The sequence below is a fragment of the Vicugna pacos genome, chromosome 11, assembly GCF_048564905.1.
Source record: "Vicugna pacos chromosome 11, VicPac4, whole genome shotgun sequence".
Taxonomy (NCBI): domain Eukaryota; kingdom Metazoa; phylum Chordata; class Mammalia; order Artiodactyla; family Camelidae; genus Vicugna; species Vicugna pacos.
In genome coordinates, this window is record NC_132997.1 from 17,735,270 (window position 1) to 17,757,891 (window position 22,622).

The window sequence follows — 22,622 nt, forward strand, 5'->3', positions numbered from 1 at the left end:
GGCTGGACTGGGGGCAGCAAGGCCAGGTGGGCTGCTGGCAGGAGGAGGGCCTTCAGGTCTGGCTGAGGACTGGGGCTTTTCCCCAAAGTGCCTCTGAGAGGTTCCCTGTGTGTTAGCAGAGTGACAGGAACAGATCTGTCTTTTAACCATCCCTCCCTTGGGTCAGAGGGAGTGAGAAAGGGAAGCAAAGAGCATGAATCCAGGACAGTGTCACTGGTGGCCTGGACAGGGAGGGGAGGGAGATACAGAGGGGTGATGAATGCACTTGGCGTTGGGACCCAGGGACAGGGGAGGAGCTGGCTGCATGTGAGGGTGAGGAGGACAGAGGGAGCAGACAGGGCCCCAGGGTCTGGTTTGAGCAGGTGGGGAGAATGGCACTGTTGCATGGACGGGGAATGGGCGGGAAGAGAGTTCCAGAAGGCAGCTTGGGTCAGACTGAACCTTAGACACTTAGGAGATTAGATTATATCTGATACTTTCCTCATGAAATCACTGGGAGAAGCTGATTACCAGGGAATTTCCACTGACATTGAGGGTCTTCTTATGCCACTGGATAAAAATCCTCTTGTTCCTGGGGAAGGTGACTGTTTATACTGGGGCTGGAACTTGGGGAAAGGCATGTGAGGACAGGAACATAGAGGCAGCACCAAATGAGACTATCACATCTCTCTGGTGACAGCAACCCTTCAACTGCCTGTCTGTCCCTGGAGCACTGTGTGTCTAGCCAGAGATGACCCTGTCAGGCTTTGTGCCCATGAAGCAGACAGTCACCCTGCCCCCAGCACTGTGGTTCTGAGTGTGGACAGTGGAACCAGACTGTGTGAGTCTGTGACCCCAGCTCCAGCCCCTGCTGCCTGAATGGCCTGGGGTCACGGTGCTTTGACCTGCTGGCCAAGAATTGAGCCCCTTTCATCAGGTTTGCTTTGGAAATTAGAAACCCTCAGATGTCAGGAAGCTCTTGCCTAACCCTCCCATTTGGGGGGAGTTTTCTGCTGGCCACACAGAGAGTGAGCACTGGCTTGCACACGTGCAGAAGCACACACACAGAAACACAGACACCTGCACCCCAATGTTCACAGCAGCACTATTTACGATAGCCAAAACATGGAAACAGCCTAAATGTCCATCAACAGGTGACTGGATAAAGAAAATGTGGTATATTTATACAATGGAATACTACTCAGCCATAAAAACTGGCAACATAATGCCATTTGCAGCAACATGTATGCTCCTGGAGAATGTCATTCTAAGTGAAGTAAGCCAGAAAGAGAAAGAAAAATACCATATGAGACTGCTCATATGTGGAATCTAAAAAACAAAAACAAAAAGAAACAAGCAAACAAAAACAAAGCATAAATACAGGACAGAAATAAACTCATAGACAGAGAATAGACTTGTGGTTGCCGGGGGGTGCAGGCTGGGAAGGGATAGACTGGGATTTCAAAATTGTAGAATAGATAAACAAGATTACACTGTATAGCACAGGAAAATATATACAAAATATTATGATAACTCACAGAGGATAAAATGTGACAATGAGTGTGTATATGTGCATGAATGAAAAATTGTGCTGAACACTGGAATTTGACACAACATTGTAAAATGATAATAAATCAATAAAAAAATGTTAAAAAAAAAGAAACACAAACACATAGACACACATGCACAGTGACATTAAGGACTATGGGGTGGGATCAGGAGAGGAACAGATGTGAGCTTGGTTATAAGACAAAAAATCATGGGGTTGGAGGCATCACGTATAAGTGACACCACTTCTACAATTCTCAGGTCTTATCCCACACGCGCCTGAGGACATCTCCAGAAGTATGACTAGAATCAGCCCCACTGTGCAGATGGGGGACCGTCCTGGAGAAACACCAGGATAAATACAAGACGTAGAACAGGTAACAATGAGGAGTTGAGTCTGGAAGCCAGGTCCTCTCCTCATAGCTGCACACAGAGCCTCCCCGGGAGCCGTGGAGACGGCACGGCTGCTGTAACTGTGGAAGAGGTGGGTTTCTGAGGAGAAGGGGGTGAGCAGGCAGCAGCCCAGAAGGCTGTGTGTGGAGGTGTTGTCTGAGAAGGGGGTTCCAGGAAGTGGACCCCAGGAAGTGACATCACTTCCTTTACCACAGACCCCAACAGAAATGGAACCTGGCTACCAGGCACCCACATTCTAGGGACAGCCCCAGAGCAACATCACTTGGCTGGAGACAGTTCACAGAGAAACATGTCCTTTCTGTTTCGTGAACTCCCGGGGCTTCTACTCCAGGAAACTATGTGGTGAGAGGTTTCTGAGAGGCTGTAGGCATTGGTTGAACCCTCAACCCCAACACCTCTGGTCTATTATGAGGCGGTCACTTAAGGTAACACCGGCTGGCCTGGAGCAGGCCAATCTGGGACCAGCCTCCTCTCGGAGCCCTCCCTGGGCAGGCCCACTCCCCTCATCTCCTTGTGGAGGAAGGGGGACTTGAGGGGAGGTGTCCCCTCTGGGCAGGAATGAGTCATTGAATACATGGTAACCTGGTGGTCCTGTCATGGCCACACCTGAGGACATGGCTGGCAGGGGGGAAAGAGGACTCCTGAGGGGCCTCTTCTCTGTGCCAGTGGGAATCCAAGGCCCTCAGGTTGTCAGCTTTTTTGTCCCTGATGGAGGTCTGTGCAGAGAGTGGTGTGTGCGTGTCGAGACTGGAGCTGTCTTATGGGTCTGAGAACCAGTCAGGACAACCAGACAGGGCTCTGAGGTTTCTGCCTGGCTGCTGGGCACTGTGTCTGCAGGACTCCTCACAGGACCTGGTCCATAGACTACCCCATGCCATCTCCCTGCAGGACGGGCATGTGACCCATGACACCAACAGAGCCCAGGATAGGCTCAGGGTGAGTGTGACCGAGGAGACTCCACACCCAGGAAGGCCCGGTTCCCAGATCTGCCCTGCTCCTCCCCTGGGCTCACTCTTAGAGACCTGCTGGCAAAGGAATCTGATGCCCCATCTCTCCCACCCACCCTCACAGCCCAGGTCCTGCCTTGGCCAGATGCAAAGTCAGTGCCCACATACGAGTCAGAATCTCAGAGACTTTGACAGAATCTCGGTTCATGTTAAGTCAAGGAAGTTTCTGCATTTTTCTATAGACCGTGCTGTTTCTCCTCCATCCCCATGTGTCCACATTGGCCTGAGGACCCTGATCCCTCCCACCCTGGGATCAGCCTCTGTGTTCTCATCTCTAAAATGGGATGTTAAGGCAGCAGTCACAGGGATGAAGTAGTTCATCAGGGAGGTGCTGTCACTGCTGTGCTGACACAATGATCTCAGACACTAATTCTTTTAATCATCGCCCTCCGCCCCTTGTACTGGTGATGCTGAGAACTTTGAATCCGCTCAGGGCTTCCCTCTTCCACCTCTGGCACAAGAACTTTAGGCTTAACCATTTGGTCTGAGCTCCAGCCCCAAACCCCTGGGGGTCCCTGGTGCTGCCTCTGACTCATGTCTCTCCTCTTTCCACCCCAGAGGGGAGCTGGACCATCAGGGAGCAGGGATGAGACCTACAGGGTGTGGAGCCTTCAGTGACACAGGCTGGAGAAGCTGGTGGTGAACCTGGTGCCTGCCGTACTGGGAGGCCACCCCTCCTACCTGCACACATTCCTGGGCAAGTATAAACTTTCGCCACCGCCTAGCAGGTGCTGGACCTTCTGTTCCAAAGGTGAGCACTCTGTTCTCATGGGACATTGGTGACTCAGCCACTTACTAGCAGTCACATGTGGGATTGTCACTCTACCTCTGTGAGCCTCAGTTTGCCCCTCTGCACACTGGGGTCAAGAGAGGATCAGGCCGTAGGAGGGCAGGAACAGAGGGGGCCCTTCATGGAAAGTGCTTCCTGGGGCCCTGGCCCCTGGAAACGTTACCTGGAAGGGATGTGTTTCGGCTAATTGGTCATTGTCCTCCTGCCCATGAGGAAGCCTCTGCCTCCTGGGTCACTGGGGCTTTGGCCTTGGGTGGAACTGTTTTCCCATTTCAAAAGGGACTTGTGGTCCAATAGCTGTCCCTGTCCTAGGAGAGTGAGGGCAGGGACCCCTGGGAGGGAGAAGTGGGGTCCCAGGTCCACTCAGATCTGTGTGATGGGGCTGATTGGGCTCATTCATTCCTCAAATAGGAAGGTCCACTAGGGACAGGTGCTTTCCTAGGAACAACCATCATTTAATGCATCCAGCAGACAACAGCCCTGCCCTCCAGGGCTCCTATTCTCCCAGGAGTCACCGTCACACAAGATGTCACATCCAGGTAGTGCTCTCAGTACAGTCCATGTGACTCCTTCCTGATCTCCTCTCTACGTTTTCCATGCAGGCCCATTTCAATTCAGCAACCTGGGTGTTTGCTACTGAACATCATCCAGTGCTGGGGAGGCAGGGTGTCCCGAGATGATATTTGCTCCAGTAGCAGCTCCCCGCTGGGGACAGTACCTCTCAGACCTTGACTGTCCCCAGCACAACCTCTTCTGATGCCTCTGTCTCTGCTCCCTTGGTGGGCTCCAGAGCCCAAGTCTTTTTCTCAGAATGGCCTGTGCCTCCCTTACCCTTCAGGTTCATGGAATTTGAGGCAAAGGAGGAAATGTAGACTCAGCAGGTGCAGTGGATGAAGGGGGTGCAGGGCCTGCCTCCTCCAGCCCCACCAAAGCCAGAACCTTGGGGACCCCCAGCCCCAAATGTGGGCCCTCAGTCAGGTACTTACGTGCCCACTGGAGCTGAACACAAAGGTAACAGGGGGTTAGGGCAGCCACTGTCCCCCCATCAGTCCTTTTCCCTCAAGGGGGTTACTGGTCTTTCACCCTCAACAGCCATCGAGGGGTCTCAGCTGTCCTTTGTCACCCTGGGGTACTGATTTGGTCAGTTACAAAACTCCCACCTCCCTGTCTAAGGCCACCACATACAGCCTGCCTGAGAAGCGGGCTGGATGGGGAGACGCTTGGAAAATTGGAGGTTCCACACTTGCTCACATGTGACTCTCTTAGAAGCTCCCCCTTACCTCTCCCTCCTCATTCCCCAACACTGTGGGTGAAGATGCAGGTGGTCATGACTCCGAACCACACCCACATCCATGTTGTTCAAACACTGTCTGAACCAGCATGTGCACTGCGTGGTCAGGAGCTGGATGCAGGAGCCCCTCACCTTTATTTCCTCCTCGCGCTCTGCCCCAGTGTGTGTGCCCAGGAAGCTACACAGATCCCAGTATCCCTGGGAGAACATGGCACCTAAGGAGATTCCCCCTGAGGCTGTGAAACAGTATGTGGACACCATGGAGGAGCTGGTGGGGCCTGCCTCCTCAGCCACTGGGGAGCTAGATGCCAAATTCCAAGAGGACAGAAATGAACTGAAGCAGGAAGAGAACGGGACCTACATGGACCCGGATCTCCTGAGCTACACTGACAAGCTGTGCTCCCAGGAAGCCTGCGTCACCAAGGTGGGCTGGGCCTGGAGCCTGGGGGCTGCAAGATTCCAGGGATTGGCACTCAGCACTGGGGTTCTGCCCGGGCCTTTGGGACTTAAGTTCTGATCCTTATCCCTGAGTGCTCTCGCTTGCTTTCTTGCTCTCTCTCTCTCTGTCTAGATGACTGCCTCGGTGGTTTAAAACAAGCTACCTTGTGGAGGACAATGGGGTGGGTCTCTTTTTCACTTTCCCTCCAGGTATTCATGACTCAAAAGTTACTCCAGGCCTCTTCCTTCCTTCTTAGGGAGAGGCAGTCATTCACCCTCGATTCCTGGCAGAACCGCTTTCCACAGAAACACAGCTGGACCTCCTGGCCCTAGCTGAACAGTTGCAACAGAAGGAAGGACTCACCCTTGAAGAGGTGAGCCAGAGGAGGGAGGGACACTCAGGGAGACAAGGGAGGGATGGACCCCAGGTAGAAAAGGGAAGGCGAGAGACACCCAGGTAAACAAGGGAGGCAAGGACCCAGGTCAGCCGTGGGAGGGATGGGACCACAGAACAGGAGGCCCACCTGGTTCTGTTCATCCCTCCCCTGCCTGAAAGGCCTGGCCTTGTGGAGGGCCTGCTAGGGACTCGGTGCGATGCAAGACCATAGGAAGGAGAGGATGGGGGCCCAGAGGGACAGGAAGGACACACAGCTGGGAATAAGGCCCAGGAGGACAGCAGGAGTGCTCTAGTGTCTGTACTTTGACTGGAGTCCTGGTGATGCCCCCTTTCTTGCTCCCCAATGCCATCATCCCCCTACCCAGCAGTCCTTCTCCCCTCACTCATGTATGTGGGGCCAGTCACTGTCCACCTCCCTCCTACCAGCTGGTGCAGAAACAATTCCCGGCCCTGAAGGAGGAGTTGGGTGTGAGGGCACCCACCAGTCAGAGTGCACCCCATTTGGACTCAAGCACTCGTGAGTCTAATGTTGGCCAAGATGCCAGACACGTGACCAAGGCCCCCAGCTAGGGGTTAGTGATAAAGACAGCCCACCAGACACTGATTTTGAGGAACTTCTAAGGCACTACTTAGCAGACAATGGCCTGTTCAGGACCAAAGGCTTTATTCTCTCTCCAGGACAACACGATTTCCCTCCATTCTGAGCTGGACAGCGCCTTTCGCCTCCCCAGGGTCGAAAGCGCACTTCAAGGAGCCTGGGACCCAGTGATGCTTCAGTTCTCAGAGAGATGTGTCCTCTTAGGGAGGCCCCAGGGCCAGGGGATGGGTCCAGTGAGCACAAGGAGGAGCTCCGCAGCCTGGCCTTCCTCTTGGCCTCTCAGTCCTGCCTGTGGCCCTGGGGGATGTCCTAGAGCTCTGCCCCAGGGCCCTTAGATTTGGCTGCCCTGAAGGTTGGGGGGCTCCCCAGGCCCCTTCCCCTCAAAGAACTGTCCTCAGCCCAGCAACTCCACCAGCTGTTGAGGAAACGGCCTCTAGTGGAGGCCCAGTGTCTGCTGGGAAGCTGTCCCTGACTAGGCCTGACCTCAGGATCTGGGGGGCCTGCCTTGACTCTGGGGCTGGCTCGACCCTCACAGGCAAAACAGACAAGGTGTGACCTGTATGTTGCAGGGAGGAGGAGGAGGAAGAGAAAGAGGCACTGCACCCAGTAGGGAACAGTGGGCCAGCCCTCCACTATCAGCCCCCAGGGGGTCCCCAGGGGAACTTAGGGACCCCTCCTCATTCAGTGCTGACCCCAGCTGAAGTGGGGGGCAGGGAGGAAGGGCAAGGAAGGAGGGGGCACCATCAGGGCCAAGGTGGGGTGGGGTGGTGGGGAGTTAGAGGCTGGGGGAGGTGGGTCTGGGTGGCTGTGGGTGGGAGCAGCACCTTGGGGTGATATATGTAAAATGTTAATAATGAAAGTTTTGTTTGGAAATGATCTCAGAACACTGCAGTCTTATTCATGTGTGTGCTGCTCTACAGAGACGGGTCCTGAGAATGAGGCTGAGGAGGTCCCAGTAGCTACAGATCCACAGGGGGCTGACTAGACCTTCCTCCGCATTGACATGGGGTCCTCAGACAGCTCCTGGGAGCCTGAGGCTCTCACTTTCCCCAGGGACCCCTGCATTGTCTTTTCCCTCAAGCCTGATTGGCCAAGGGCCTGTGGGACATCCCATCATCTGCACCCCTGAGCAAACAAGTGATGGAGAGCTGTTTCCATGCCTTTCAGCCCTCTGGACACTAACCAGTTCTCTAGAATGGAGCCTGGAGACAGCCCTTGTCCTTGGGGAGCTTCAGTCTGCTTCTCTGAGGCGGCCAGACGACAGGCCAAGGTTTCCTGTCTGGGTGTCCTGACCAGAGGGGAAGACCTGGCCTGAGAGACAGGGCTTTTTGCCTCTCTGCACCATTGTAGAGGGAGCCTCTTCTAGCCTCCTGGGATTACTGCAATGTGGGGAGTGGTGGAGGCAGCTCCCTCTTAATCCCAAGGACACAAGGGGAATGGGCTGAGAGGAAGTTCATGGGGTGCCTGTTAAAGGTGCGTAAAAGGGGAATGAAAGTCAGCATCGCTGTGGGATTTGTGGGATTTCTGTGCGGGAGCTTCTTGTCCAGGTGAGGGAGGACGACCCATCTTGCTGTGGCCTTAGGGACTAACGAGTCTGCAAAGACGCCCCACAATTACTATTTGTTCCCTTCCCACCCATGGCTGGACCTGTGTGTGGACTGGTGTCAACACAGAATTGTATTTGCATATGAAACAGTTTCTCCTATAAGGGACCCCCCCCTACACTGTTGGTGGGAATGCAGTTTGGTGCAGCCATTACGGAAAACAGTACGGAGTTTCCTCAAACAACTAAAAAGACTTACCCGATGACCCAGCAATCCCTTCTTGTGCATATATCCAGAGAAAACTCTAATTGAAAAGATACATGCACCACAATGTTCACAGCAGCACTACTTACAATAGCCAAGACACAGAAACACCTAAATGTCCAACGACAGATGGCTGGATAAGTAAGTTGTGGTACATTTACACAGTGGAATACAACTCAAGGCATAAACAAGAATAAAATAATGCCATTTGCAACACATAGGTAGACTTGGAGATGGGCATTCTAAGTGAAATTAGCCAGAAAGTGAAATATAAATACCATATGATATCACTTAAGTGTGGAATATAAAGGAGAAGAAGCAAATGGACTTATCTGCAAAACAGAAACAGACTAACAGACAGAGCGAACAAACTATTGTTATCAGAGGTGAAGGGAGTGGGAACGGGTAAATTGAGAGCTCGAGATTTGCAGATACTAACTACAATACATAAAATAGATAAACAACAGATTTATACTGTAAAGCACAGGGAAATAGATTCAACATCTTGCAGTAACCTTTAATGAAATAGAATATGAAACCAAATACATGTATGTTCATTTATGACTAAAGCATTATACTGCACACCAGAAATTGACAGAACATTGTAAACCGACTACAAACAGACACACACAGACACACAAATGCAGGGAGAAGAAACATGAAGTGGGTAAATTCCTTGAAAACCACAAACATTTATAAAGAATAATATGAATTCCACAAAATCTGTTCCAGCAAGTAGAAGCACAGTGATTATGTCCCAACTTATTTTATAAGGCCAGCATAATGTAACACCAAAACCTGACAATGACAGCTCAAAAAAGAAAATTTCTGACAAATATAACCAGGATACACACCCAAATTCTCAACAAAATATGTGTGTTCATTTTCTCTGGCTGTTATGACAAATTATTATTAAGTATTACAAATTACAAACTGTATCATTAAATTACAAATTACTATTTACTAGCTTAAAATATCTCAAATTTATTATAGTAATGTTTTGCAGGTCAGTAGTCTGATGTCAGTCAACGTGTCAGCAGGGCTGATTGCTTTTGAGGCCTCACAGGAGACTGTTCCCTTTCCCTTTCTGGCTTCCAGAGGATGCCTGTCATCCTTGCAGTTGGTCCCTTCTTCCATCTTCAAAGTGCATCACATTAGTCTCTGCTTCTATCATCACGTCTCCCTGACTCAGTTCCGGTGTCCCACCTTTTATATTAAGTAAAGCCAGAAAATTTATGGTAAACCCATCTCAAGATTTTTAACTTAGTTACTTCTACAAACTCCCTTTTGCATACAAGGTAACACTCACACATTGTCATAGAAGTGATTAGACATGGACCCCTTTGGGGAAACATAATTTAGCCTACAGCAAGAAATCCACAAGAACACCTACCATAAGCATCTACATGAATAAGACGATCACCAAGTGGAATATATTCCAGGAATGCAAGCCTGGTTCAATAGTCACAAAACAACACTGTGACCTACCCTATGAAGAGTCTAAAGAAAAGAACCCATGCAGTCACATCAATACAGAAAAAGCATTAAACAAAATTCAACACCCATTCATATAAAAAATGCTCAGAAACTAGGAGTAGAAGCCAACTACCTCAACCTAACAAAGAACAAACGCAAAACACCCATATCCCACATCATAATGGTGAAAGAATGAATGCTTTTCTTGGTTTGAAAACGTTAGCATGTCTGCTCTCTTCTGTAGTGTGCAACTTTACTACAGGTTCTAGTCAGTGCAGTGCGGCAAGAAAGGAAATGAAGGCACACCGACTAGAAAAGGAGAAATATAATTGTCATTATTTACAGATGACATCATTGTCTATGGAGAAACTTCAAGGAATCTGTAAGAAAACTCATAATAAATTATAATAAATAGTTTTAGAAAGATCCCAGAATATGAGATCCATACATACACATGAATACACAGCATTAATCATACTTCCATATACTAGCAATGACCTGAGCAATTGAAAACCAAAGTTTAAAACATATATAATAGGTTTGAATTCAAAGTGGCACCATGGAACCATCCTGAATTCACCTCCTCCCACAAACACAACAAATCTACAGCTACACGTGGAACAATTGCCTCTGGAAAAGCCTGAGAAATGGTGGAGCAACCCCTTCACATCAGGCAAACAAGAGGGAAACCACATCAAAGCAGGTGGGAAAGGCTGAGACACAGTTTCACCAGAAACCCCACCCCTGGTGTACACAGACACACTCAGGAGGGAACTCAGAACATGGAACTTCTACCTGAGGTGTGAATGGTTTGTACCCCTGCACTGGGGACTCAAACTTTGAAGACTGACAACTGAGAGAGAAACCCCCAAAGCATCTGACTTGGAAGACCCTCAGGACACATGGCTGTGAGACCCACTGGGCTGCGGTGAATTCAGGAACCACTCTTAAAAGGCCTGTGCTCTTGGTCCCAGGGCCAAGTGCAGAAGTGGCCCTTGGAAAAGCACCCAAACTTTATGTGAAAGAGACTCATTTCCAAAAGTTAAAGCATTGGTCTGAGGGGCAGGGGCTGCTGGGATACTCTCCAGGGGCTGAGGCTGGTGGTGGGTGCCATCCTCCTGCTCTCCCTCTGCCTTAATAAAACTGGCAGGTACCATCTCTTTTTCCCCTTCCCTTTGGGTGCCAGCTTTATGCTCCAGCCAGCAGGTGCCATCTTCCCCGCTCTCCCTCTGTCTTGCTGTATTTCTTACTTCATCTTTTCCCATTTCTTCTGCTCCCCTTTATTCAGAAGGTGTCATCTTTGCACTCTCCCACTGCCTCACTCCAGCCATATTTGCACTCTCCCTCTGATAGGCTGCAGAGTGAGAGTATCTCCAAGCAGGGAATGTCTACACACTGGTTACCCAGGCTTTGTGGCTTCCACTCAGGGCATGCTCCTTGATCACCTGGCTCTGGAGGCCAGGACCGACTGCATGTCTCACTCCCATGGATCTGTAACAGTTGGAGAGACACTTCCTGGCAGGCTACCACTTTCAGGCCTTGCACATTAGACTGAGACACATCTCCAGGCTTTACGTGAAAAAAGGCCTCCTTTTCTAGTCTAAGAGCTTTGGACTTGGAGGCAGGCTTCAGGTTTGGCACACATCAGGAGGCTACCGAGGTGCTCTCAGGGAAGGTAGGCTGGGGGTGCCATCATTACACTCTCAGCCTGTCTTGCTACAGCTCACTGACATTTCCCAGAAAGGAGCTTGTATACTTATCTGAAGCCCTGTTCTTTGTGGCTGTTCTACAGGGGACACCTCCAGACTTCCTAGCTCTGGGGGCCAGCAGGGACTACATTAGCAGTCCCAAGCCTCAAGATATTTATATTCTTCAAAAGCTGTTACTGGGGGGTATGGAGTCCAATCAGTCTGAAACTTTATGTTGAGATCCTCACCTTTGAGATACTGACTGATCTTGGCACACCCTCAACTGCTGAGAGCTGTCAAAATAAAAGTAGCTGCCTGGATAGTCATAGTTTCATTGACAACCAAGAGTAGGCAGGGCTAACTGACAAAGTTCATCTCCCACACAACTCTTCAAGACTGGGAGAGGTGGCTGTTTTACTTAATGCATAGAAACCAACATAGAGAGTCAAGTGAAATGAGAAAAACAGAAGACTGTGGACAATGTTTCAAATGAAAGAACAAGATAAAACCCCAGAAAAAAAAACAATGAAATGAAGAAAAGTAATTGGCCTTATGAAGAATTCAAAGTACACATACATAAAGCCCACTGAACTCAGAATAATAATGGATGAACACAGTGAGAACTTCAACAAAGAGTTAGAAAATATAAGAAAGTTCCTAACATAAGTCACAGAACTAAAGAATACAATAATTGAACTTAAAAATATACTAGATGAAGCACAAGAAAGAATCCGTGAACTCAAGGACAGGTATGAGGAACTCTCTCAAAGATAGAAGCAAAAAGGGAAAGGAAGGGAAAAAAAGTGAAGGCAGCTTACAGGATTAATGGCACAACATCAAGCACAATAACATTCTCATTATAGGAGCTCCAGAAGGAGAAGAGAAAAGGGGGCAGAAAACATATTTAAAGAAACGAGCTCAGAAACTTTTCCTAACCAGGAAAAGGAAACAGACACCCAGTTACAGGAAGCCCAGAGAGCTCCAAAGCAGACTGGTAACTAGTAAGAATCAGTAAATTTTGGAACTTCCTACAAACAAAAATCCAGGACCACCAATATCACAGAAATACAAAATATCGTATGAGGATACTATGAACAACTACATAGAAACAAAGTGAAAAACTGAGAAGAAATGGACAAGTTTCTGGAAATATACAGTCCACCAAGATAGAATCAAGAATAAACTGACCTCTTGAACAAACCGATCACTAGACATGAAATCTAATTAGCAATAAAAAACCTCCCTACAGATAAAAGTCCACGACCAGATGGCTTCACTGGGGAATTCTACCAACCATACAAAGAACAACTCAAACTAGTCCTACTCAAACTCTTCCAGAAGACTGAAAAAGAGGGAGTACACCCAAACTCATTCTATGAAGCCACCATCACCCTGATACCAAATTATGCAAAGACACTACCAAAAAAGAGAATTATAGGCCAGTATCACTGATTAAAATAGATGCAAAAATCCTCAACAAAATATTAGCAAACAGAATCCAGCAGCACATAAAAAAGTTCACAAACCATGATCAAGTTGGACTCATTCCAGGATCACAAGGATGGCTCAACATAAGCAAATCAATCAATATAATACACCACATCAAGAGAGAAAGGACAAAAAACACATGATCATCTGAATAGATGCACGAAAAGCATTTGATAAAATTCAACACCCATTTATGATAAAAACTCTCAACACAGTGGGTATAGAGGGAACATATATCAACATAAGAAAAACTATTTATGACAAACCTATAGCCAGCTTAGTACTCAATTGTGAAAAACTAAAAACTTTCCCACTAAAATCCAGGGCCATCAAAGTTGTCCACTCTAACCACTCCTATTCAACAGAGTCTTGAAGTCCTAGCCACAGCAATCAGGCAAGGAAAAAGAAATAAAAGGAATCCAAATTGGAAAACTAGAGGTAAAATTGTCACTATATACAGATGACATGATACTATAGATAGAAAAACCTAAAAGTGCCACACAAAACTACCAGAACTAATCAAAGAATTCAGCAAGGTAGCAGGATACAAGATTAATGTACAAAAATCAGTTGCACTTACTTACACTAACAATGAATCAATAGGAAAAGAAAGTAAAGAAACAGTCCCTTTTTAGACACCACCCAAAGTAATAAAATACCTAGGAATAAATCTAGCCAAGGAGATGAAAGACTTATACATAGAGAACTAGAAAACATCGACTAAGGAAATTAAAGAAGACTTAACAAAATGGAAAGATATCCCATGCTCATGTATTGGAAGAATCAATATTGTTAAAATGGCCATTCTGCCCAAGGTAACATACAGATTTAATGAAACCTCTATTAAATTACCCAGGGCATATTTCACAGAACTAGAACAAATAATAATAATAACATTTATATGGAATCACAAAAGACCCAGAATTGCCATAGCACTGCTGAAGAAAAAGAACGAGGCAAGAGAAATAATCCTCCCAGACTTCAGACAATACTACAGAGATACAGTCACCAAAACAGCATGGCATTGGTACAAAAATAGACCTATGGAACAATGGAACAGAATAGAGAGCACAGAAATGAACCCACGAACTTTTGGTCAATTAATCTTTGACAAAGGAGGCAAGAACATACAATGGAATAAAAGACAGTCTCTTCAGCAAATGGTTTTGGGAAAACTGAACAGCAGCAATGTAAATCAATAAAGCAAGAATACTCCCTCACATCATGTACAAAACTAAACTCAAAATCGATTAAAGACTTAAACATAAGACAAGACACAATAAACCTCCTAGAAGAAAACATAGGCAAAACATTATCTCACATATATCTTGTCAATGTTCTCCTCGGGCAGTCTGTTCAAGAAATAGAAATAAAAGGAAAAACAAACAAATGGGATCTAATTAAACTTACAAGCTTTTGAACAGCAGAGGAAAACATAAGCAAAACCAAACAACAACCTATGGAATGGGCTCACTCTAAGCCAGGCATCCACCATACATGAGCTGCTGGGGACTAAGTGTTTTATTCACTGAAGTAGCTGAACAACTAGTACATGTCCTAGTGCATACCGACACCACTTGCTGAATTAATTACAAACTGGGAAGCCCAGGAGGAGTTAGTGGTTCTGTTCAGAATTCTCTCATATCAGAGTTTTCACCAAGTGACACAGTAATCTATTTCCTTATCAGTCTGTCTCCTACACCACCTGCAGCATTCCTAAGGGTGGGTGGGAACATGGACCAGGGCCAGGCAGAGAAGATGCTCTAACTGATAAATCTCACCAGGAGAGGATGTTGCCCGAGACCACACAACCGTGTGACCCAAGTCTAACAGTCTCACTTCCACAGACTCTGCTTCACACTCCAGGATAATGTCCAAGAGACTGAGGGGAGGGAGGACACTGGTCTCACCAGGCCTGCTCACTTCCCAGGAGTAACAACTAGAGCACTAACCCGAGGCCAAGGGCTCAGCACTCACTGATGTGTTTCATTCAATCCTCCCAACCCTGAGGCGGGTATCACTACCCTTTCTCTACAGAAGAGAAAAACAAGCTCAGTTCACATAAGGTGTTCAGAGCCCACACTATTTCCTGCTCTACTGTGCAGACTCCCAGCCAGAGATTAGAACATGTACCTCTGACAATCTGGTGTGAAGTCAGTCAGTGGGTGGTGGGTTCTTGGGTGTTTATTGATAGGCTGCATAACTCACATGTTAGATACATATCAAATATTAAATACATTGTAAAGAATGCCACCCAGTTTGGCTGCCACCCCCATACTGCCAAAGACAGGAAACCAGAAGCACCCTAAAATCAGCCCAAAGCCCCTCTCTTGCCTAAATGACTTTGCCCTCCCCTCTTCTCCTCCCCCACAGCCCCCATCAGCAGGCCTCATCCCAGCACAAGAGCTGGGGAAGCAGCACCAAGAGCTACCCTGGTAAGTGTCAGAGGTCAGCGGGAGACATCTCATGACCACCCCCACCTCACTGCACCACCTTAGAGAAGTTCAGCCTTATCAGATGACTCCACCTGGGCCTCAGCTGCCCAGACCAGCGGTGGACACTAGCCCAAGCTGGATTAGATTCTCTCCCCCAGGAATCAGACTGCTCTGAAGACACATATCTCTGGGGAGCGAGGGTCAGCTCTCTTCTGCCAAGTGCATGGGATATGGTAAAAGTGAAAAGAGAAGAAACAAACAAAAACAGCTATGCAGAGATGCAGGATACAAGAAGATTTTCTAAATGTACAAAGGGTGGGGAGTAGATGCTTTGATCTAGTTTTTAGTTCCTACCTTCTTACCATCCATTTCCCACAAGTAGTGCCTGAAACACTTTAGCACCCTTCCCTATCTTTCACTCAGCTAGCTCTAAGTCATTCTCCAGGTCCCAGCTTAAACAGCACTTCCTCCAGGAAACTGGCCCGGACTACTCCTCAGAGCTTTGCTCCACTTTTTAGGGGTATAAAGGGTAGCACTCTGCACCTCATCATTTTCAGTAAATGTGATTACTTTCCTGTTAAGACTGTAAGCACCAAAAATTAAAAACCACTTCGATTGTATTGCTTACTACACAGGTCAGGTACATGCTCAGTATCATTACTAAATGAGTGAACATCAAGAAACTGGTGGAGGTACGTAGGAGGAGAAGGATTAACACTGATAAACAACCTTCTGATAAAAATGAAGCTGCTTTGACCCTACCTTCCTCACCCCTTCCAAGTGTCTGCTTCCTCCTTCTTCCATCTCCACAACAGGCCCAAGTTTGCCATGACAATCATCATTTTATACTTTGGTGACAACACATTCAGGAACCCAGGCTGGAAGAAGCACGTTTCCAGGTAACTCACCACAACAGAGGAAAGTCTACAGTAGTTTAGTAAAAAAAAAAATAATAATAATGACAGGTTTTGAGATCTAGACAAATCCCAGTTCTGCTATACATTTACTGGCTGTGAACCCTGGACAAGTTACCTAAGACCTAGTTTCCTCATCTGTACAGTGAAAAAAATAATAACTCAAAGGTGAGGATGAAAATGAATTTCAAACCACAGCACCTAAGGCAAGCTTGCAAGTAATGTTAGTCAGCTGGTGATGGTGAAGTCCTGCAGACCTCACACCGACACCCCACCCCCAGCTCCTATCAGCCACGGATGGGCTCAGAGCCCAGAGCCTGCCCTTAACACTGAGCATCTGAGAGACCCTGGAGAACATCTAACCTGTTGGATTTCCAACGTATGGGAGCCTCAAGAAGTGAAAGAGAAAAGAGAAGCCAAAAGGAAGAAACAGTATCTCAGGGTCAGGCAGGTGGGTGGGCAGAGCAGGCTGGATGGATGGTGGGGTAGCTTGAGATGTTTTGGGGGAATCGCTTGATTTTTACTTAGTAGGTACATTACTGCCAGCCAGGTGAGGAATAAACTATACATAGTTCCTGGAAAACTCAACTAGAATGCTTTTCATTAAAGTATTTTTATTAATACTTGAGAATTGAGAACATACAAATTCAATTCATCAGAATGGCATATATATTACAGCTAATCACCAGGAGCACATTAGGGATGTTACTAATATCAAAATGAATTTTGTTTCCATTTTACTTGCACTCAAAACTGCTCAGAAACTCTGGATTTTCTGTTGCTTATGTAAAATGGTCTCGTCCCATCTCTGAGCTCTGAAAACCGGACAAGAGACTTCTTTTTTAAAAGTCAAATTAACAGCTAAACCAGCACAACTAGGAATCTGGTCTGGAGCCTCTGTACATGATTTATACCACTGCTGGTCCTGCCTTTCAAACAGGTGGTACCAATACCCAGCAAAGTCCCAGGGAGGGATGGAGGGAGGGCTAGAGCTGAAAGTAATAAGGACAAGTTGTTGGAGGAGATCAATCTCAGAGGAAGGCAGGACCTGACTAGGACCCTGCCCTTCTTCATGATGGGCTGGAGGGAAACACCACTGGCATCTAAACAGGATGATTCTCTGGTGCAGGGACTGAATGTGCTGCGTGCAAACTGCATGTAGGTCGTTTGGCATGTTGGCCTCCACCTCATACACACCAAAGGCCAATAACACCTCCAATCAATGCAACAACAAAAAGTAAAACAAAACCTACATACATTTCAATGCCCCTGGAGACTGGATAAAAATCACACCCACTGAGTAGCCCTAAGTAAGTAAACAGAACAGACAAGCGCAGCGAGTAGAAAGTCAAAGAAAGACAAAGAGGGAAACACAAAATTGGATGAGGAACCAGCAGAAAAAGGGCATCCTTCAGGGACCTTCACCGACCAAATCAAGTCCCAACTCCATTGAAAACAAAGCCCTTAAGAACTCGGCCCCACCCATCCCAGCTGCCTCCACTCCAGCTTTCTCCCCATGGCAACCACCCACAGCCTCACTTCTCAGACAACTCCTGCTTTTCCTGACCGGCTGTGCCGTGTTCAGACTGCTGTGCCTCGGCGTGCACGCTATCCTCTACCTGGAGCGCACGTCTCACGGCAAACTCCCAACTCACACACCAACACCCAGTACGAAGGTTTGCGAAGCCAGACACGGACAGCCGCACGCCACTCAGGCCTCTGTCACCCACGGCACTCTACAGGGGCATTTTGTGTTCCCGCCCAACTGCACCCCATTGTCTGGAATAACAGCTACTGAAGGGCAGGCGCCATGTGAGTCCTTGCAGAGAACTGGTGCTGAATGAATTCTAAGTGAATGACCTTGCATGAAAGGTTTTTAAAAGGCTAAAAAGCAAACCATGCAAAAAGCAGACAATAGATATTTTCTGCTATTGAAAGCATGCATTTTCTCAACTCTACTCTTTGGCTGAGTATCACTTAGGAAGCAGACACAGATGCTCTACCACTTCCTAGTTGGGTATCTGTGGGCAATTTAAGTAACCTTGCTGTGTCTCAGACTTCCACTTACCGAAAGGAACCACTCCTGCAGTGTGGCTAAGAGGACTAATGAATATATGCGTAAAAATATAACACAAAACATTGACTAAATGGTAGTTCTTACCAGACTGCTGTGATCACAGAAACATTAACAGGACCAGATACTGCACCATCAGAAATATGAGCACGACAAAATTTTTGTTAAAACTATGTTTTTTCAGGAGAGCTGAAAGTCAACAAATCCAACAGCTTGTCTTCCAGCTGCACCCTGCTCTCTACAGTCCTCAGGACTGATCCCTACTGACCAGTTTGTCCACGGCTCCTCAGAAAATGTGGACTCCCAGGTCTCTGGCCTCTGACCACACCTCCTCATCCTCTTCTGTAGCTGCCCACTAAGGACACCTAAAGTCAGGCATTCCCTCAGCTCAGCTCACACATTTTTTCTCATCTTGTCCTCTCTCAAGCCTACAATTATCATCTCTATGGAGATGACCCCACGACCTCTCAGTTACACTCAGAAAATGTTTCAAGCCGAATTTACCCAAAACAGATGGTTATCTTAATTAGATGATGAAGCATACAGCTTCAACTTCTCTCTTTCATACCATTTTTTTCCCCTTTTCTCCGGTCTTGTACATCTCACCAGTCCTAAGCTTCCTCTTCCTTTCCCACCTCTTAGAACTACTTGCTTGCCAAGGCTTCTTATTTGGTCTTTCTGTTCTGTCTCACTGGTTCTTAAATTCCCTGGGATAATAAACTCTTTGAAAATCTATGAATGATATGGATTGTTTACTAAAAAGATAATCAAAAAGAATATATGTATGCAATTTCACCTAACCAATGATCTCAAATAAGAATCTGTGTTCCTATGCACCAGAATACCACTTACACAAATTTTCATCTCCAGATTCTATGTCCCTCTTATTTCCAGGATACCTGTGGATACAACCCAAAGGATTTACTGGCATCATAAACTTAACAAGTCCAAACCAGAACTCACTAATTCTCCTTAACAAACCTCCTCTGCCTACAGTATTCCTCCTCTAATAATGGCACCACCATGTCCCTAAGCTAGAAGCCTTGCAATGAACAAACTTCCCCATAGCAAATCACCAAGTCCTGTCTCATAATCTCTCCCAAATCCATATCCCACCTCTTAAGCCTCTTATCCTGTAAGACCTCATCATCCTTTGCATCCCATACCTGCCATGATGAAAAGTCCACCCCTCCTCTGACAAGAGCCCATTATTGACTCTAACATCTCCATCCTCCACACTGCTACCTCACTTCACCTTTAGAAGGCCACTAGCCTAGTTGAATCCCTATCTTAATTTTCTCCTGTCATTTCCACCAGTGTCGATCTAGATTCTCCCAAAATTTCAAAACTGATCATGTGCCTGCCTCTTTTCAAAAACTCTGATCCTTCTCCATCGCACAAACATAAAATCTAACTCTATTCTGCCTACAGAGTCCTCCACAATTTGCCACCTAAGTCCTTTTGCAGGATTGGATTCCATAGCTTAGATTGTCCCTTGCACCTATTATCTTTCTATCAAAATCACACCACTCAGAAAGGCTCAATTCAAACTCTACTCTTTATATCCCATACGTAATGTTTAGGGAAGGACTTTTCATGGAAAAGGCAAAATTCCTAATGAACAGATTCAGAAAATAAAAAAAAAATTCTTCCTTAAAATTTTAAGTCCTTCTGGAAACATTAAGCTTTTTAAAATGTCAGTTCTTCAAATATTAATATTTCAATCGAGAAATCCTTCAAAAACCCAGCATCGTTAACCAACATTTACTAAATACTAATAATGCACAATGTAGATTAAACTCTTATATGAAATATCATCAATCTGAAGGTAAAAAGTTATAATCTGGTCCCAGGATTCTAATTCCAATATTATTTGTACTTGGATCTTTCTTAAGAAAGGAAAATATATATAAAGCAAGCGGACTTGACGTTTCACCTAATAGAGACTTAAGTCACGTAACTCCACAGCCGAGATAGAAAGTTACCAGATCTAAATCATCTTCAGGCTAGGAAAAATTCTCATCAGTTAAAAAACATTTTTTGACTGAGATGTCATAAAATTAGGCTTTTTCAGTACACATTTAAGCATTAATTTTTTCTAAGGGCCCAAGGATGTGATGGGCAATTCCGAGCTTCTCACAACGAGACCTGGTGACTAACACACATACCGGCAGGTGCACAGCAATCAGACCTACTCCAGGTAAGTGATGTTGTGGGCAGTACTGTCTTTCTGTTACCTTCTAGGACCTTATTTCTTTTAGGCCTGACCTAATTTAATTACTCTTATGGTTCCCAGCCTACTGACTTCACGTGAATCTTCACAGCTGTGTACTGTGAAGCACTCTGCTCCTGAAGAGAATGCAAATATTCAAGTATTTTTTTTAAAGAATTTTAACTAGTCTTTGTACCTAGCTAACATACGTGGTAAAATATTCCCTCTATGTATTTCTAAAATTATTACCGTTCAAATTTGAATGTTTCTGAAATAAATTTGCTTGTAAGAGTAAAATATGCTAAAATTTCAAAATTATTAACAATACTAATTAAGGAAAATAGGGAGTAATGAAAAGAGCTCTGGCAACTGAAACAGGATCTCAGGCTACAATCTCAAGTCTGACTCTTTAGTTGTGGGACCTTCAGAACTGGCTTCACCTCAAAACACTTTCTCATCTGAAATAGAGCTAGCATTGCCCTCCCCTCTCTGCTGGTGGCTGTTCAGGTAACATGAGATAAGGTACATAGCACAATATCTGACATGAAGTGATCATAAATAGTCTGCTTCCTTCATATAACACAAAAGACACACATGAAAGTTTAGGCATAAGGAAGCCTACACCACAAATCTGCATGAGCACAAAATATCACAGGTAGTTGGTTTTAACAACAAAAAACAAACAAACAAAAACCACCATCAACCCCATCCCAAGCACACTTCTGAGGGATCTCGAGCCAGACAAGGGCGCCTGCATGTGGTTCTGCAAGAACTCCATCAGGGCGGCATACACACAGACCACTAAAGCTTTAACAGGGAAAGTCCACAGTCATTATGCTAAAACCTCTGGAAGCCTTTATGCCAGTATGAGAGCTCACGCCCGGTAAAAGGGGGGAAAAGTCAAATTAGGCCCAACTCCAAGAGACTCCTTAAATAAGTCACAACAGCGATGCTGACTTACCCTTCCTGAAACGCGAACAGTACCATGCCCAAACCCATTTAAACACTTCAAGATGGAGACATTCCACACCCACACTGGTGCCACTACATGCCTTTTAGAGAGCCTGCGCAGGGGAGCACCCCTGGCACCACGGAAGATGCTGAACCAAAGCCGACCGCGGAAAAGGCAGGGGAGGGGGGAAAACAAGACGATGACTTCGGGGTTGTGCACTCGCGCCGCTGAGAACCGCTGTCCAGACCGCAGCCGCCTCCTCAAGCATCTGAAGTACTTCGCGGCTTCACTATGGGGACGTCAAGGGAAGGCCGCTAGTCAAGTACCCTGGGGGTGGGGGCCGTTCCCGTCCCGGGGGTTCCGGGTCCCGGCCTCCGACCCCCGCGCCGCTCCCCTACTCCGCGCGCCATCGAGGACCGCCCGGGAAGCACCGCGAGTAACGACCCGGCCGGAGCGGCCCGGCCCCGCCCGAGACCCCCGGCGCGCGGACGGCGGGCAGCCCGGCTGCGGTCCGGCCAGGGTCGGGGTCGCGGGTCGGGCACGACGCCACTGCCGCAGCCAACGAGGCGGAGCGGGAGGCCGGGCGGGCGTGGCCAGCACGCGGGGCGCGGACACTCACCACACCACGCGGTAGGAGCCCTCGAGGATGAGACTGCTGGAGCGCGGCCCCACGTCGAACACCTGCTAGCAGACCAGCTCGGGGCCGCCGCAGCCGCCGCCGCCGCCGCCGCCGCCGCCGCCGCCGCCGCCGCCGCCGCCGCCGCCGCCGCCGCCGCCGCCGCCGCCGCCGCCGCGCTGGGTTTAACGCTCCGCGGCTGCCGCTCGGCCCACGCCGCTCCTCCCGGAGGGACCGCGCTGCCGCCGCTTCCGCCGCCGCCGGCGCAGCAGCAGCCGCCGCCTCGGGGGAGCCGCGGAGCTTCTGAAATGACGGCCGCTCACCCCAACTGCCTTCTGCCAACTGACGGGGCGGTAGGCGGAAGGAGGGGCGCGGCCGAGGAGGGCTCTGGGGCGGGGCCTGTCCTGGCAGCGAGCGCGCGGATTGGCTCCTGTGGTCTGGGGGCGGGGCTACGACTCAGGATGGAGACAGGATACCTGAACTTGTGTCCACACAAT

At 47.6% G+C, this 22,622-nt stretch overlaps 1 long non-coding RNA gene across 1 annotated transcript in view; it reads right to left on the reverse strand.

Moving 5' to 3' along the window:
- LOC140699195 (uncharacterized) overlaps nt 1-22,235 on the reverse strand; it is a 46,325-nt gene extending 24,090 nt beyond the window's left edge. Inside the window, exon 1 of the long non-coding RNA XR_012077206.1 lies at nt 22,129-22,235. This is a non-coding gene — a long non-coding RNA (uncharacterized lncRNA). The remainder of the gene's footprint in view (nt 1-22,128) is intronic.
- Between the last annotated feature and the right edge of the window lie 387 nt (nt 22,236-22,622).